The sequence below is a fragment of the Rattus rattus genome, chromosome 7, assembly GCF_011064425.1.
Source record: "Rattus rattus isolate New Zealand chromosome 7, Rrattus_CSIRO_v1, whole genome shotgun sequence".
NCBI lineage: Eukaryota > Metazoa > Chordata > Mammalia > Rodentia > Muridae > Rattus > Rattus rattus.
The window spans coordinates 10900592-10919593 of record NC_046160.1 but is presented as its reverse complement, the minus strand read 5'-3'; the positions used below and the strand labels follow the sequence as shown (position 1 = coordinate 10919593).

At 38.4% G+C, this 19002-nt stretch overlaps 2 pseudogenes; one reads left to right on the top strand and one right to left on the bottom strand.

The window, feature by feature from the left end:
• Nucleotides 1-5190: 5190 nt before the first annotated feature.
• On the top strand, nucleotides 5191-16998 carry LOC116905600 (annotated as a pseudogene).
• LOC116906517 lies at nucleotides 11563-11777 on the bottom strand (annotated as a pseudogene).
• Nucleotides 16999-19002: the final 2004 nt, after the last annotated feature.

Below are 19002 nucleotides of genomic sequence, written 5' to 3'. Positions count from 1 at the left end.
AATTTTGCAGGTAAGTGGATGGAACTAGAAAATACCCTGAGTTGGGGTAACCCAGATGCGAAAGGACATACATAATGTGTACTCACTGATAAGGAGATATTAGCCCATAAATGACAGGATACACATATACACTCCATTGATCCAAAGAAGCTAAACAAGGAAAGTTCAAATGAGGATATTAGAAGGGGTACAAAATAATCATTGGAGGCAGAGGAAGGGAGGGACCTGGGTTGGAGAGGGGATGGGGAGGGAAATGGGGGCATCGGGGTCAGGTGTGGAGTGAAACAGGAGAGAGGGCCTGGGGGTCAGGAGAATGAATAGAAATCTGCAGCTTTGGAGGTAATCTCTAGCAAGTGCCGGAGACCTGGGATGGGGGAGGCTCCCAGGTGTCAATGCAGGGGACCTTAGCTGAGATGCATAGCAGAGAGGATATGGAACCTGAAGAGGTCACATCCTGTAGCCGGACAGGTCCCCCAGAGGATAAGGATACCAATCCACCCACCAAACTTTTAACCCAAAATTAGTCCTTTCTCAAAGAAATGCAGGGACAAAGATGTAGCAGTGGATGAGGGAATAACCAACCACTAACCAGCCCAACTTGAGACCCATCCCATGGGCAAATACAGATCCCTGACGCTATTAAAACACTCTGTTAGGGGTTGGGGATTTAGCTCAGTGGTAGAGCACTTGTCTAGCAAGCACAAGGCCCTGGGTTCAGTCCTCAGCTCAGGGAAAAAAAGCAAAAACAAAAAAACCAAACAAACAAACAAAAAAACCACTCTGTTATGCCTGAAGAAATGTATCTATCATAAATTTCCTCAGAAAGACTCCACGAGGTTTGACTGAAACATATGTGATCCACAGCCCAACATTGGACTTTTAAGAAAGAGTTGGAGGAAGGATTGAAGGCCCTGAAGGGGATAGGAACTCAACAGGAAGACCAACAGAGTTAACTAACCTGAACCTTTGGGGGCCCTCAGAGACTGAATCACTAAACAAAGAGTAGACATAGGCTGGACTGAGGGCCCTCACATATATGTAGCAGAGGTGCAGTTCAGTTTCCATGTGGGTCCCCCAAGAACTGGAGCAGGGGCTGTCCTTAAAACTGTTGTCTGTCCGTGGAACTAGTTCTCCCAACTGTGCTTCCTCAGCGGGAGAGGAGGTGACTGCACCTGCAGAGACTTGATGAACCAGGCTAGGGGGGATTCTGAGGGAGACCTTCTCCCTATCTCTCTGAGGAGAAAAGGAGGTGGGATGTGGGGAAAGACTCTGTGAGGAGGGGAACAGGAGGGCACACAGTGATCGGGATGTAAAATGAATAAATAAAGAAATTAATGGAAAAAAGAGAGAAAGACACAGAGATTTGCCAAATGTAAAACACGGCTTCATTGTTACCAGATACTTTTGTTTCCAATAAACGCAATCTCTATGTCAAACATGTTATTCATATAAAGATAATATGACTCTTATTTTCTTTGAGTTATTCGATAAATACATAGATTAAATACTTTTAAGTTATAATGTTAATAGATGTAATTAACGCACACAAAGGACCCAGCTCTGTTCGTCCCTGTGCAAAGGTGACTTTAAATTATGTAGAATAGGAACTGCTTTTCGACCAACTGTTAGGTGCTTTGCAATGTGCTTTTTATTACTCAGTTGTGTATGGGGAGCATTTGCTCATTACATCAATATAGTCATTCCTATCTGGCCATGTAAGAGCTCGTTGTTTAAATTTCTTTAGTCTGTGAATGACCAGTTCTTAAGCAGGGAAAGAAGGCATCCATACATGAATCCATATACTCTCTGTTTCTTTTGATAAGACAGGATTTTTTTTTTTTTTTTTGGTCATTTGTTGTTGTGCACCTGAGCCTTTAGCAGGGGAATCTCTGCTCTGTGTATTCAGCTCCCTTCCCTTCTCTTTCAAAGTATTTTGTTTGTTTCATTTCTTTCCACTCAGATAGTCTATGAGTAAATGTGACTATCATAAAATCAGTGAGGAAGATGGAAAGCCAGTCATTAATTAGGCATTTTCTTATCAGCTTGAACAGAATTCCTATAATCATAACAGCTTTGGGGAAAGAGACAATGGGGAACACCAAACACAATTGCCCCAAGCCCACAGGTGCCCAGCTGGTGTGCATTTAATCAAGAACAAAGAGTTTCTCTGTGTTTCACTGGGGTTGCTACATGAATATCAAAACAGGCGAAACCAAGTTACATTTTACTCATGTGTCTTAGGCACCGAACTTTAATTTAATTTAAAATCTCCCCAATTTTAAATTCCATCTGCTTTTATTCTTGTATGATCAACTATAGTGTTACTTCTGAATGTTATATCTCAACTTTAAACAGCTTAGATCATGGTGAGAGGAGTAGAATATCAAAGTCAGTGACTCACAGTAAAGCAAGGAAGTCATATGGAAAGAGAACATCTCACATAAATAGTGGGTGCTGTCTCTTACATTTAAGTCATTTGACAAAAAGGGAACAAAAGATGATTAAAGGTCAAGAAATTAGAAGCCAGACCTTTCAACTCCACTGTCTGTCTATCTTTCTATCTCTGTTTTGATGGCTCAATATTTCAAGTAGAAGATAGTCACGTCTTCAGATCATAATTGTATAACACTTTGAGAGTGACTTGAAACTTTCCATATTTCATTTTGAGTAGCAAATCAGCATCCTATAGAAGTAAATACTTTATTGCCTGTATCACTTTGTTGATAGAGAGGCAGCTTAAGTCAGAAAAAGTTAACAAAGGTAAGAATAGAAATAGAGACAAGGACAAGATAGAGATATATTTGAATGATCTACAGCGCAGTGACTTATTCAGATTTGAATAATGTCTCAGGAATTTAATATCCTCATTAGAAACCACAAATATCCTGTTTACAATAGTCTTTCTTGTGTGGTCTTTCCTCACGTTGTCCATGAGACAAGTTAATGAGGAAAAGAGTTCTGTTGTGCAAACATAACAAGTGATGCAGTTTGCAGTCTGCAGTTTCATGAGGTGGCAGTTTGAGCGTAAACATATTGCATTTATGGAGCTGTTTCTAGGGAAACTCTGGTTGGAAAAGGAAAGCAAGTCCTAGCACTGAGATGCAAAATTCATAGGCACTGGGGTTTCCTTCATAGACCTTGACTTATGGCTTCCTTAGCTTAAGAATTGATCAGGCATCAGCAACAGTTCTGAGAATTCAGGTACACAGATAAGACAATCTTAACAAGGTACAAGCGACTGCATTTATTTAAAGGTTTCATGGGGAATTTTTTTTTTGGTTATTTTGTTTTGTTTTGTTTTGGGTTCAGTTTTATTATTTAGCAATAGATCTCTAGTCTTAGGCTTTGCTCCTTATTTCTTGCCAAAACTATAAAATCTTAGCTTTATATAAGAAGGAGGATAATATTTCTTTGAAATTATAGCATTCATATAAATGTACATGTTGCTGTATATATTGCATATATGGTATATTTTAGTTTATTACTATGATTGTATGCAAAATCTTATATATTCAATCACTCATCAATTGATTAACGACTAAACAGATGCTGTTCACTTATAATGTATTCTGAATTGTGGAAATTATTTACAGTCTCTCACAGCCAGTGCATTCAAAAATCTGAATTCAGCACACTGTTTAAATCTAAATCCTGGGTTTATTTCATTTGCTTAACCAGTGCCCTTGAATTGTGTGAACCATTTCTTTGCAGTCCAGATGGAAACTTAAAATGAAAGACGTTCAAAAGATATTGTGGACAATTTTTTTAAAAATTTAATATATCCTCTACAAAGTAATAGGTTATATTGTTTCATCTTTTATCAAAAACACATAAATTATTTCTATTACTATAGTATTCAGTACTTTCAGTTCAGTTTGCTTTGATCATGTTATACACTGTAGTGAGCAGTAAATAATCAGATGGCTTAGACCTAGACATTCTTACTGGTTCTGTGAACTATAAACCAATTTCCATATTATTTAAAAGGTCAACCCATGACAGTCTCTTTAGTTAAGGAAAACACAAAACGAACAGAGACAAAGCAAAACAAACCCCCAAAATGCAACAAAATAACAACAAAAACAAAAGGAAAACAAAACCCTAGCTCTCAGGAAGACGTCTGACTTAAGGAAGGATGGTAAAGGAAAGTTGTGATATTTAAGTTCTATTAAGTTCATTCTTTTTTTTTTTTTAATGAAAAGCCTTGTCATTTATCTCATTTTGCCCTGACAGAACTGTGATAAAGTAGGTATATTTTAACCAGTTTTGCTAGTGATGAAAAAATGAATTGTAGAAACTTTCAGCATCCTGCTCAAGATGTAGCAAAATTGAAGACTGGGGCAAAGACAAAAATCGCATCATGGAGGAGAGGAAGTAGACAGAGTCCCACCACAAGGCAATCCCACCACAAGGCAATCCCACCACAAGGCAACCCCACCTCTAGACTATCCCGCCACTAGGTCAGAAGCTGTGAGGTCACTCACAGAAGCACTAGGTCACTAGCTGCTGAAAGAGGGAGGATCATTTTTCTCAATGGAATGACAACTGGCTATACCAACCACACCCAGGACAGGTCACATGCCAGGAGCAGTTGGACAAAACAAATCAGACTATATTGACCGCTTTTTTTGGTTTCTGTTGTGTTTTGTTTTGTTTCCATAAGAGAGAGAAAGAAGATGAAGTTAGGTACAGAGGGAAGCAGGGAAGATCTGGAAAGAAGTGGGGGATGAAAAATAATATAATAAAAATACACTATATGAAATTCTCAATGAATACATAAAGTAAAACAAATTTAATTTAATAGGTCAAAATAAATAATAAAGGTTAGGAAAAGTTTTGTTTTGTTTTTCCGGAATGACAGTCTAAACTTCCAGCAATTCTGCTACCGAGTCTGGCGAGGCCTGTATATGAGACATTTGTCTTAAGTTTGCTGGCATTTTATAGCAGCTCATTACAGGAGGCAACTGTTTTTAGATTAAAGTATTTGGTATTGCCCCTCAAATCTCAGGGTAGCATTGCTGATTCAGAGATTTGTGCCTTGCTAACTACTCTGGCCATCTCCCTAAGTTACATGCAATGTTTAATTTAAACGTGTGTCATTAAACCTTTCCTTGCAAGCATCATTTGACTCAGTGGCGGTTTGAACTGAAGATGGACACGCAAGAGTAGAAAACATAAGAGAGAGGGAAGATGGGGCTGGGTATACTGGCAGCCCCGCCTATTCTCTGTCAATCACTGAAAAATCCCTCCCTCTACTCTGCTGAAAAGAGAGCCAAGGAGGAAGAAAAGGCAGAGAGGAAGAACTGTAAACAGGAGTAGGAGGGTGTGTCCATCATCTGTTTGCATAAATTTGCAAGACCTTAAAAACGTTTCTCCTTTTTCTGTGTCATCTGTAGCCACCATTTTCTAGGTGTTCTAATTGCTGAGTGGTCTGCCTACGTATATTCAATAAATGGTTCCCAGTCTAGGACGATGAGCCAAGCACTATTCTTTTATCTCTAGTTTCCCGTCTTCTTGTAAATTCTCTTAGGAAAAACATGACTTGCCCTTCTTTCACGCTAGTCAATGCGGTGAATTGCACAGTGTAGTAAAAAGAGGACGAAACCGAAGAGGAGACGCAGCTTGGCGTCTGGAGACGGAGTCCATCAGTCACAGTCAGAAAGAAATTACGAAGATTGCTTTGTTTTAGCTTGTTTAAAGAAGTTGGCTTTGGGGAGAGTAGCATTTTGCTGTCTCTGTGGGATAAATTTCTTCTAGGGGTAAAAAAAAAAAGTCTCTGCTGGTGAGCACTTTTCAAGGTGACCCAAAAGGCTTAGAATTTAAACAACAACAACAAAAATGTGAACAGCCGAAAAGAATGCTGGGGAAAATAATGTTGGTGCCTTCTGAAAAGAAAGTACAGCGATTTAAAAATGAACACAGTTGGATCTTCTGATGTTTAGCATGCTTTCTCCCCAGAGAAATTATGTGCAATTACAGTTGAGAACTAAGCAGTAGTCTGTAGTGTATAGCTGGATTTTTTTTTTAACTCACAAATTATCATCAATAAGCAAGTCAAATCGAATCTTCCAGTTCTGGGGCTCAGCAGGTGTTGGGAGTTGGTAAAGTCTATGGTAGAGGAGAGAGAATTTTTTCTCTTGTTCAGCCTGTGCGGTAAGAGAGGGTTCGAGCTGGAAGAGAGAATGTGTTGGAATGAAAACACGGAAGTTGGTATGTGAACACATTTTAGGAGCCTGTAAGGCACACAGCAATCAAGTTGAGTTTTAACCACAGTCATCATTATTGTGAAAGATACTGTTTGATTTCTATTTGATAAATGAGAAAATTTAAGTTTTATAGGCGTGTTTGGAGAGATGGACATAGCTAAATGGTAAAGGTGCTTCTTCAGCTGTGAGGACCTGAGATCAAGTTTCTGGGACCCCGTGCAAAAAACCATCTGCATAAGGCAAGCACTTGTAATAGAAAAGAGCAAAAGGAGGAGGAGAAGGAGGAGGGGGAGGAGGAGGAGGAAGGAGGAGGGGGGGAGGAGGAGGAGGAGGAGGAAAAGGAGAGGAAGAGGAGGAAGAGAGAAGGAGGAGGAGGAGGAGGAGGAGGGGGGGGGGGTGGAACGGAGGAGAGGGAGGAGGGGGGAGGAGGGAGAGGAGAAGAAGATACAGAGTTCCCAGAGCTGACCTACGGTTGTCTTCTGACCATTACATACATGTATGTACACCTCATGTTCACACGCACTCACACAAGGAGTGTTTGTTCATTCCATATGCCCAGGAGTTCAATTCACATTGTTTGAATCCAGCATTTGTACCTAATGAAATGTTATCCAGACATCTGTCTGTAGTGCCGTGTCGCTTAGACATTGTGACATTTTAATCTCTGTGGTGGAGATTCAGAATAATTGTAGGGCATCTATGGTCATGAAGTAGCAAATACACTCAGGAGGAAGTTCATCTGTGAGAGGGGTGGCCATCCTGTCCCTACCTGGTAGTTCTTTGCCTCTTTTCCCTGACTGTGGTCTCTCTGCCCGTGAGGAAGCTGGGTTATGGTTCAAACGCGCACCAGGGCACCTTGTAGTCAGTTCCTCTTAATTAACTGAACCTCAGCTCCCAAGGCTGCAAGTCTCTAAGAGACAGCAATGCAAATATTTCGTAAATCTTATGTAGAAGACTTTATTTTTACTTTCAATACCATTCATAGAGGTTTGGGGAAATCTTTAAACAGATATTTAAAAGCTCACTATGCCCAGCTTCAAGCCGATTGACGTAGCCGTTGGGAGCCAAGGCAGTGAAGTTCCAGATGCAAACTCTGATAAGTTGCAAGTATTGAACAGCAAACGGGACGAGTGACATATGTGACGTGTGGTTGCTATTTAAAGCATGTTCCGTCCTGAACATTCCCAAAGTTTAAGTAAATCAACTCCTCAGAAAATGGCTAACTTTATCATAAAAATTAAAAAATATGTGATAGCTTGCTGTGATGCTGACAAAGGCCATCTTTAGGAACACTTTTCCTGAGTTGTACATAGATGAGTTGAGTAAGCTTATTAAACTATTAATAAGCAATTTTGTTTTGACGACGTTCCATGTTTACTACAGCTAGCTTTTTCTGAATCATGGATTTCTTGAACGATAATTATTACACCATTGGTTAGGGACCATCATGTCAAGGCTCTGAACTCAAGCTCCGTGTAGCTGTGTTCCAGCCTCAAGTCTCAGCCTAATTCCAACCCATCCATTAAAAGTCAATGCCTCTCAATTTTTAATGACAGAAAGAGAAAGAAATAAAGAAAAGCCAAGCCAAAAATATTGTGTTAAAAATCTCCCAGATAAGTCAGAGCCCAAAATTTTAACAAAATAGCAATTAAAAGTGTAACTATTTTTCAGGATTTTATTTAAATTAGTATCTTAGCTATAAATTATATAAATCTACACACATATCAATATATTACCTATCTATTAATTTAATACAGTGATTTTTTCCCAGTGGTATTTAATTGATATTCCCAATATTGACATACTGTGTATTACTTTAGACTTCCATACTTACTGACATAATGATGAGCTCCCTTCTCTAAGTGTGTAATGAAACCATATGCATGGGGCATCAGTGGTCTGATTTTCCACAATTGCTTACATTATATGGAACTGTTCCAACGATGTCCCCAGATTTTATCACTGCTTCCTTTGTCCCAGTTACGTAGGTAGCCCTGGCTGACATAGCCCTCACTGTGTGTACAGAGCAGGTCCCCTCCAAGCTCACGCAGATCCACCTGCTTTTGCCTCCCAAGCGCTAGGGTTAAAAGGCATGTGTCACCAAACCCCTGCTCCTTTTATTTGCTTTTAAAGTTAGTGTTCTGACAGATTGTCATATTTCTGAGGTTTGAGAAAAATGCAGTTCAGCATAACATACCTTTCAATCAAAACGGAAACAGATTTTCGAAGATTTATCACACAGACATTTACTTAGATGTTTTCAAGCTTCACTGGAGTAGTATGTTGTTTCTGTGACGTCTTAGTCCTAATTGTTTGAAAATATGTTATGTGAACATTTAAAATCTATTTTCCTGAATGCTTTTTGTTTTGTTTTACTTTATTTTTATAAAACCAAAAGTTGTATAAGATTCAATTTTTCTCAGATTTCCCTATCACATGATCAGAATCACTACTCTGTGGTTTGAAGATGAAATTCCCTATAGGCTCATGTGTTAATATACTTGGGTCCCAGCTTGCAAGAACCTTGAGGTAGGACCTCAATGGAATAAAGCTCAAGGGGAGGGCCTGAGGGTTGACTGCTGGGTCACACTTCATGTGAACGTAGATGAAATCTGACTACTGTGTTAAACTCCTCCTGATAGGACTTCTGCTAAAATGGCTTACAATGTGAGACAAAATAAAGACTCCTGTGACAGGAATTAAGTAACACCATTCTCAGTGTTAGATATAAATATGAGAAAAGTCATGAAAACTTTTCCTAGCCCATGGAATCTTGAATAGTCTGTCCTCTGTCTTACTTATTTTCTAAGAGGTTTAGCGCTCTCCCTCTCTCTCTCTCTCTCTCTCTCTCTCTCTCTCTCTCTCTCTCTGTGTGTGTGTGTGTGTGTGTGTGTGTGTGTGTGTGTGTGTGTGTGTGTATGTGCACGTGCATGGAAACTCAGAAGGCAGAGTAGTGAATGCTCTTAACTGCCAAGCCATCTCCAATTCCATGGGTATTTCTGTGATATTTGTTGACCACTTTTTTAGTAACTAATTTTTTGCACATAGATCTCTCTCTCTCTCTCTCTCTCTCTCTCTCTCTCTCTCTCTCTCTCACACACACACACACACACACACACACACACGTGCATACCAAACAAGTCTGTATTTTCTTATATAATGCTGCCAATTTACATTCTATTTTGACATTTTCTTAAGTCAGAGGTCTACTCTATATTAGTACAGGCTGATGGTAATGATTAATAATATCGACAAAAATCATCAAAGGGCAGCTACTAATAAAACAGAAAGAGCAGAGAGGGAAATGCCAGGGAAAATTTCCAGTTAGACACCAAATAACTTGGCTATCTGAAAACTCTGAAAACAGCTTAACCCTTCCTCTACCCCAAACCATTCTACACTTTCTGTGGTTCCCATGTCTGTATAAGCACTTTTTGTTTATTCTATGAATAACACACACATTAGAGACCAATTTCTTTCCACATCTAATGGTGGCAAATTCACGTCTCAGGTTTTAAGCATTAACGCCATCTTTGTTTTATCATTGTCAGACATTAAGAATTTGTGTTTTCAAGCTTGTTGTTTGGAAATTCTCATGCTCCAAGATCTTTCAGAAACAAGGACGATTGCATGTTGATTCTATACTTGAATTAATGAATAGGTGAAAGATTTGTATATTTTTATGTAAATAGATTAATACATATATTGTAAACTAAAGGCTACACATGGCAGACATTCTTAACTCCTGCAGTGGGAAAATAATACATATAATCAGTTACTATTACCCTGAATCCAGATAAATTGTTTTGTCATGATAGCAAGAAAGAAGAAAATTGAAGATTTATTCATGCTGCAATCAGTTTAATAATTCAAGAAACTGGGAGAAGTGTGTATCTTATATCTGAGTAATGACTCACAGTGTTCCTGCTCCTTCAAAGGTCAGTTAACACAAAGAATATCCTTGCTATAGAACGCTCACTGATACAATAATATCATTTATTATGTGAATGAGGACATCAGGGAATTTAACTGCTTTTAAATATCATCTACCATGTGGCCAGGCTTCTGCAGACCTGGGAAATCCACCAGCAACCTCACAAAATCCTCTTCTCATTGATTGTTCATTCATATTTTATGAAAATCACATCAATTCTGGCTCATTATTTTCTTCTAGTGACTTAAAACACATCCTTTGCTTAACTGCATATTTCATGTTTCATATTTCAGTTAAAGTCATTTTCTGTGAGAGTGGCACACTTATTTTCTAAGTAACACCTCCCATGGGGGTTTGTTGTCTAGTCAGTCTATTTTGAACCATTCACACTCGCACACAAACACCCACATTCTTCCTCATTTGTCTTCAAAATACAGCTTAAAGTTCCTGTTGTTTTGTAAAACATTTCATTTAGCTTTTTTTTAATTTTTTAGAATTCCATACATTGGTACTGTTTTTATGTCATTTCCTTTTATTCTCCTTTCTACCTTTCAACTCTTCCTTTGCCCCGTGGCTTTATCTGGAATTTATGACCTCTTCTTCTTTAAAATATGTTCAGTATATGTGATTAGCAATGCTCTAGGGACATGTGTTTAGGGCCGACCATTTGTGACTAGATTACTTAAGAAAGTTTGATTTATTTATTTTTTATCTTTTCTTTCCAATACCAATTAAAGTGGATATGTGGTAAATACATTGGTAAATTAAAAAATTAAGATTATATTACCAATGTCTAATATGGATTTTCATGAGAATATCTCCTCCAAGAAATAACTATAAGTTTATTTGAGATAAGTGGAAGTGAGCAGAATCTATTCAACACATCAGATGACCCCTGGCGGTATCAATTTTTGTTTATTTTCCTATTGACAATGCAAAGCAGATTTCTCCATGCATTAAATTCCCCTTTCCTGTGTGACATGGTTGTTTGGTTCTAACCCTAACCCCAACCCCAACCCTAACCCTAACCCTAACCCTAACCCTAACCCTAACCCTAACCCTAACCCTACCCCTAACCCTAACCCCAACCCTAACCTAACCCTAACCCTAACCCCAACATCATTCACCAAAACAACATCTATTCTCTAAATAAAATAATCAAGATTGGAGGAGAAGGAAATTTCACCATATTGATAAGACCTCTACAAAAATACGCATCTATTTTCAGACTAAATGTGGAAATGCTTCAACATAAGAAAAACAAGTTGGATATTCAGCCTTTGTTTCTTCTGCATATTTGCGGCATGAAGGTCAAAGTTTGTAAAGTTATATTTGTAAAGTAAAATAAAGGCTGTAGACCATGAAATGATAAGTAAAATTGTCCTTATGTTCCAATAATACAATATTGTAAACAAGCCCCTAAATAAGTATATTTAAGAAAAAATTTAAGGGGTTGGGGATTTAGCTCAGCGGTAGAGCACTTGCCTAGCAAGCGCAAGGCCCTGGGTTCAGTCCCCAGCTCCGAGAAAAAAAAAAAAGAAAAAAAAAAAAAGAAAAAATATTTAAGAGTTTTCGATTAGCAATAATCGCGCCTCGGATAAACCTCATTGGCTATGATACTGCCACTGCACAAACCTAAGAGTTATTTTCAAATTGCTGATTTTAAAATACTTCAGGAATATACAAAATATACAAATTATTATGTAGACTGACTTGAAATACACTGTCAGATATTGAAATATTTTCTAATTGAATCTTAACATAAGATTTGCAAAGGGCAAACACTTTAAACTATAATTTGATAAGAAGTAAAGCTAAATGTAGAAGTGTATGAAGACACATACCATGTCCATGGATAAAAATGCTCAATATTAAAAAGGCACCCATGTTCTATAAATTTATCTATGGAGTTGGTGCAAGCTAAACGAAAATCAGAGCTGATATTTGGTTAGAAATCGACAAATTGTTTATATGAATCAAATCATCTTGAACCAAAAAAACAGTCAGGAGGGTTATCAATGTACCCTATAGTCAGTTTATCGTAAAATTGGAGCAATCACAATAATATAATATTAATGAAGGTAATAAATTTAAGACAATAGAAGTGTCACTCTAATAGAGTACAGTAGGAGTATTCTGATGTGGAAATTTCTGGTTGTCATATGATGCTTTCCTGAATCAGATTCATGTGTTGTTTTGCTGAAGCAGACCTGTGAGAAGGCACATGATATTTGGAGAGAGTATTAGTAGGTCCTCACAGAGTGACGTGCACTTGCATTGCTAGACAAATGCTTCACTGGTCTTGCGTCTTCACCGATCTTCACGTTGTGAAGAGAGGCATGGCTGTTTCTGCTGGGTTGGGTCACAGCAGCTGATCCACGTTTGATGATACTTTTCAACTAGACGGTTGGTATCCTGACACTACTAAACTGGAGTGTTGGTATGTTGACAGTGTAGATTGGAATCTCCTCTGAAGAACTACGTCTAAACAGGTCCACATCCCCTTGTCTTATCTTCAATCTTTTCTCCTCTACCTTTGGTCAGTGGGCTAGGAGGGTTGAAGTATTTGAGAACCTGTATTAAAGTGAGATTTGAAAAATCTAAGCCTACAATACTCCACTAGAATCTTTTTTCACAGACAAGGTCTATACAAAACAGTTCACACAGTAAAGATCTTTCTCCTAATAGCTAAGCATTTAAAAAGCACAACAGCAGTTTGATGAACTTAGAAGCCATTCTGCTCACTCCTGTGAGAGAACTGACTTCAGAAATTTGCATCCCTAGTCGGTCATTTTGATCTGTGAAGATTTCTATTCCTACCCTTGTGGAGAACATGAATGGGCAAACATATTAAATGGTACTTTGCTCACAGGTATCATTTCGATACTACAAATCAGTTACCAAGCATAGGGAAGCCTTCCTTTTATGAGATCAAAGGGTGACATAGAGACTGTGGCTTCTGTGCAGCTTTCTTTAATGATGTGGAAGGAAGAGTAATAGGGACCAAAGCTCACAATCTAAAGTTGTCTTTTAGTGAAGGGCCACACTTGCTCCTTCTATGATATTGATCAGGCAGCCCAGCTACTAGTGACAACTAGACTTTACTCTCTTAATATACTCCAAGTAAGGGAGCACAACCCTGAACACTGGAGGACAGCAGAGAGCAAAGGGCAGGGGTGACAGTGTCTTGCAGTAGACACAGGTATGTTTGCCATTATTCAATCAGCAACTGATCCAGAAGACACTGTGGCCAGCTATTGGAACCCTGAGTCAGGATCCCACCTAGCTACACAAAAAATGTACTTAAGTACTATCTACAAATATAGACAGGTTGAAATGTACACCTCTGGTTTATTGTGACAGTGGCAAAAAGTTTGAAATGTTGGAAGAAGCAATTCATAGGACTAGAAAAAAATAAAGACTGGGGAGCTAGAAAAAGTGTTGATCTACTCTAAAAGTGTGTGTGTGTGTGTGTGTGTGTGTGTGTGTGTGTGTGAAATCAATTAATTGCAAACATACCACTGTGCTCATTTACTGGATGCTTTCCTTTCAACTTATATTTACTATATTTGGTAAGCAGGAGGATTTAATGACATTCAGATGTGACGAGAACATTTTCTATTTAAGATGAAGCATTGTGGCTGTAAAGAGAGCTGACGGTGTCTTCTACAAGATAGAAACACAATTCTTCTCTGAAGGTATGGCTCAAAAGGCTGATGTTAAACAAACACAAAGCAGGGTAGAGAGACACAAGTAAATTAAAAACACTTGAAGTATAATGGGAGATAGATAGCATTATTCAAAAAGCAAGCCAGAATCAAGACTGTAAATGCATCTAAGGCATAAGAAGGGTAAGTAGAGTAAAACAAATGAAAAGTAAAAAAAAAAAATCTGGATTTATCCCATATGTACGGTTGACCTTCCAGAAAATAATTAATAACAAAGATGGCAAAAACAAGGATATTTCACCTTCGGACTTAGAGAGTGAGGATAAGAAGAGAGGACAATAGGTTGAGGCAACTGTCTCACATGTTTTAATTGATAGGCAAGAGGTAAGGAAGATGGTGGACAGTGAGCCATCTAGAGAAAAAGGGATGGCAAACTGATGGATACACTCTTGCTTTGGTAAGGCATCTAATGAACAGCTCAAACCATTAGATTCAACTTGCTATTTAAATAATTGTGCCAAAATCAAAGGTGAAACACAAAGTGCTTTGTATTTGAGCCTCAAATAAGATATTGGATACTCATCCCCATGTTATAATGAAGGCTTAATACTTCCTGCAACTAACTGGATAGACTCAAAGTGAGGCTGTAGTGTTGAGAGCTGCAGCTCGCTGTGGATCATCGTAACAGAAAATTTTAAGTTCTAATTGTGTCCGGTAACTTGGCTATGAATCAGGTAAGGAATGTGTTAGTAGAAAGCACTGTTTTTTTATATCATTTTGATGATAGATATCATAAAATATAAGTTGTGTTTATGTGAGTGTTTCATTCTCCAGCAGAACGATAAGCAGTAAATCTTCCTCTGTAAGTTCTACTCATTAGCTCTCACTATCCTCGTGGGACAAGAAAGTAGATGTCATTTACTTTCTCTTTTCTGGCGAGGGTTCAAAGACGCGAAATAGAATGTGTCTGCAGAGACCCAGCAAGCATATCAGAATAGATTAGCCAGCATTTGTAAGAGAGGAATGGGATGCCTAGTATATGCCACAAATGCCAAAAGAGCCTGGAGAGCTATCATACCCACTGGTTACATAGCGATATGCAGAAGTCAAAGTTCCGTGCTCATAATGTCTATAGTACAGAGTAGAATGGGAACGCTCCTGTGAGTTGTAAGACACTGAATTTAAAAACTGAAGTATTTAATCAGACACCATAGTAATGTGCAATTTGTGTGCACATTTTTGATTTCTTAAATTATTAGAAAACAAATTGTATAAAATATGAACACTCAGAATCTATTAGTCCAACTAAGTTATTTTCAGGAGACTGTGGCAAATTCTGAGTTGTGGTTCTTTGAGGAGTGAAGACACACGATCACAACAGTGAGGACCACTAAGGACAGCAGAAAACAGTACTAGCAAGATTTTTATCTTAATTCAGCATCACGAAAGAGACCCTGCATTTTATTTAAGTAGTTTATAGGAAAGTGCACCAGATATTTAGAAGGAAACTGTGTGCTCTTTACTACGGATCAACGTTTGAAGTGTTTTCCAGAAATCTCATCTGAATTGACTTATATTAAAATGTCCATATAAACTACAAGAGTAGAATTTCTAATGTTAAATTTTGGATATATGCTCAAAATATTAAAGAATTTTATTATGTAGAAGGTTAGGAAGAAAGTCATTTAGGCACCAGAGGAACTTTGATATTAATTATACTCCAGCACTAATACAATTGGTTATTAAATACACATTTCCAAATATTGTTGTATTCTCCAGAGCTTAAAGGACAAGATAGAAAAGGCAACAAAAGTTTAAGGGGATTTAGTAAGTCATATATTTCCCATCAGTCTAGAAGCTTAATTACCTAATCCATTTGCTAATTTTCTTCTCACTATCTTTCAAAATAGCTGCTCCTAGATAGATACTCCAAGGGGGAAAATGTAACAAGAATCTTGTAGATATTATCTCCGGGCCAGACTTCTTGTACATTTTGTTTACCCAAAAATGTTCAAGCAACAGCCACAGACAGCTCTTTGCTCTGATATGATTTCCATCTCCCCTTTGCAGGTGGCTTAAAATAGTAATAAGTGCAGTCAAGTTAAGTGCCTGGCATCGCAGGGAGACTTAGGCAGGATTAAAGCCTGCTTTCTGTATTTCATACTTTTTACTACTGATTGCAAGAACACAATAAAATACAACTTAAGTTCCTGTGAGTTTCTTCCTGCTGAGAACATGGGCCTCTGCCCTCCGCCCTCTGGCTATCCACCTTGCACCATTGATCCAAAACAGTAATCTGTGATCCTGCCTCAGACCCAGAACCCAGATTGACTGCTGAACCGAAGCTGGAGGACAACTCGATCTGTCCCGGCCTGCTGAAGGAAGAGAAAGAATAGCAAGAAGCAACTGAACATACTGATAAAGTACAAAATGAAGTAAACAGACTTAATGAACAGGCCAGTGAGGAAAGTTTGAAAGTAGAACAAAAACATAAGAAAGTCTGCCAACCATCTTTTCAGAAGAAATCAAAAGCGATCCCAAACCCCAAATTTTTTAGATAACACTTGTCAGCCATCCACAAGTGTCTGCACTGCTTGGGAAGGAGGAGGGGGAGGAGGAGGCTCTGAGCTGAACTAACAGACTTTGAAGACTTTAAATCAGGTTTACAGAATATTTTTGATGAAAATCCTTACTTTGGAAACGAAGTTCTCTCCAAATAATTACATCTGAATGAGAGTGATGACCTGTCTTCAAAGTCCACCAAAATCAAATGGAAATCTGGAAAGGATTTGACAGAATGCTCAAGTCAAAAGCAGAATGAGGCCCGCAGGAAGAGGCAGAGAGCGTCTGTACCTCAGTTACTGAGCCTTCTGATGCAGGTGCTGACGAGTTAGGAGAGGTCATCAGAGAGATATTTGGCCAAATCCCTCACAGTACCAGAGGCAGAAGACGATGACTACAGTGACGACAAGGACAACAGTGACAAGGAAGACAGCAATGAGGAAGACAACGACAAGAGGAAGGGTTGAAAGATACTGATGAAGAAGTGGATACGGATGAAGATGAAAAAGGTAAAGATGTCGATGAAGGGGCGGAAGGAAAGGAGGATGAAGGTGAGGATGACTACACAGAAGACCGATGGATTCCAAATTTCTTATTTGTTTTCTTTTTCTTTTTTAATTTTCTCTAGTCCCTGCAACCAAGTTGCAGTCATTTCCTCGCCCTCTCTCTTGGGCGATTTCACCCTAAGCTCTTTCAGCATCATAGTTCTCAAGGAATTGGGGGGCAATATCTTGAGCAGACTACAACAGGAGAAGCATCTTCCCATTTCTGTTCTAAATTCATTTCTATCCTCCTGTCTCCAAATCTGTGGATTCAAAACCATCACCATGCTCCGTGGGAAGAAAGAAAATCTGTCTAGTTTCCTTGGCTCTGCTAGAGGCTGTAGGGTGCTAGGTCTCTGTGTCATAGTGCATAGAGTTCTAGCTTTTTTTCTTTCTCTATATATTGGACTCAGAGATTACACCAAGTCTCTAAATATATACAGCATTTACCAATATGGGTCTGTCTACCTTCTTTTGTTTAATAAAAAGAAGCAAAGGGGGGGGGGTACAGTCAGTAAGGGTAGGTTTGATATCCCTGTGGGGGGAGGCTAAGTGGTCATTTGACAACATGGCTTCTCATTTAGCATGTTTAATTGTGATGTTCAATAGACATCCTTGCAGTTTAGGGTGATACTTTTAACCTAAAATTTTCTCCTAACAATGACTTGAGCCCTATCACTCAGTGGGAGAATCAGCAAAACCTGTAGGATTTTATTTGGAGTTAGCATTCTCTATTGTAACTTTATTTTTATTATTTATTTATTTATTTATTTATTTATTTATTTATTTTGTTTTTTTCACTGTAGGGGAATAGATGCTCATTTTAAATGTTGAAGAGTACAAGCTGCTTTGTTACAATAAAACCAATGTGTAAACAAAACATTATTATAACTGGGAGCTAGAAATACGGTAACAACTCTGAAGACCTCATTCCGAGTTCCAACATTCATGGAAACACAGAGTACATCAGTTACCTCAGGCCAAAGAGGTCAGACACAAGGATGTCCTGAAGACTCACTGACCAACCAGCCTAGACAATCTGTGAGGTCCAGTAGCAATGAAAGATTCTCATTCACCAAAAACATAGAGAGAGCAGTAGAAAAAGAAACTTAGGTCAACTTTGGCCTCCATGCATTCACAAAAGCACAAACATGCACATGTATACACACACACACACACACACACACACACACTTTTTAATTTTTTTGAAGTCAGATAAGGTATGATACACATTTATCTTCAGCACTGAAGAAATGAAGACAAAGGCCTGGAGCTCACTAGTTGGCCAGCATATACTAATTGGTTACTCCAGACCTCAGTGAGATGTTTTCCCTCAAAAATAACTAGAGGGATCGGTCCCTGAGAATTAAACTGGAGGTTAACTTCTGGCATCCACGGGCACACTGTACACACAGGCACTGTCAACTATATTTACAAGTTCACATGCATATCTGAACAGGTATACATACCCACCCAGCCACACCTCATCCCCTCCCCCACCCCACCCCACACATGCACTTCTAAGTTCTTATAATTCAGTTCTGTGCATAGAGCTGCATTAACAGCCGTATTGGAACTGTAAAGAAAATTCTGTATATTGATCCCATTCAAAACATACTTTTCTCCTCTGAGAGGCAATTGCATCTTCAATCCTACCAGTTCAAATTACACACTTCTTTTCTCCTAGAAGCCTGGTTTCTTTTATGTTTGGCCTGTTTGCACTGGGGTTCTGCTAAAACCCAAGTCAATAGACACTCATTATTAAAGTAATAGAAATGGTGTGTTCTCCACTAGTACATTTAAAAGCTCACATCTCTCCAAAAGAAGCTTATGACAAAGCCCCCTGCTTCCTCCTAGGAACATGATCAAGATACACACACATACACACACACACCACACACACATTCTGGAGAGTTATACAGAGAAATTATTTTTTATGTATAAACTTATTTTCTTATTATTAAATATGTAATATTTAAAGACACTTCACTGGCATATTTAAGTGATATATTTACTGAATGCCTATAGCTTACCAAAATTTGGTGATACATAAAAGTAAGCAAATAAAAATGATAAATGCACATGATTCT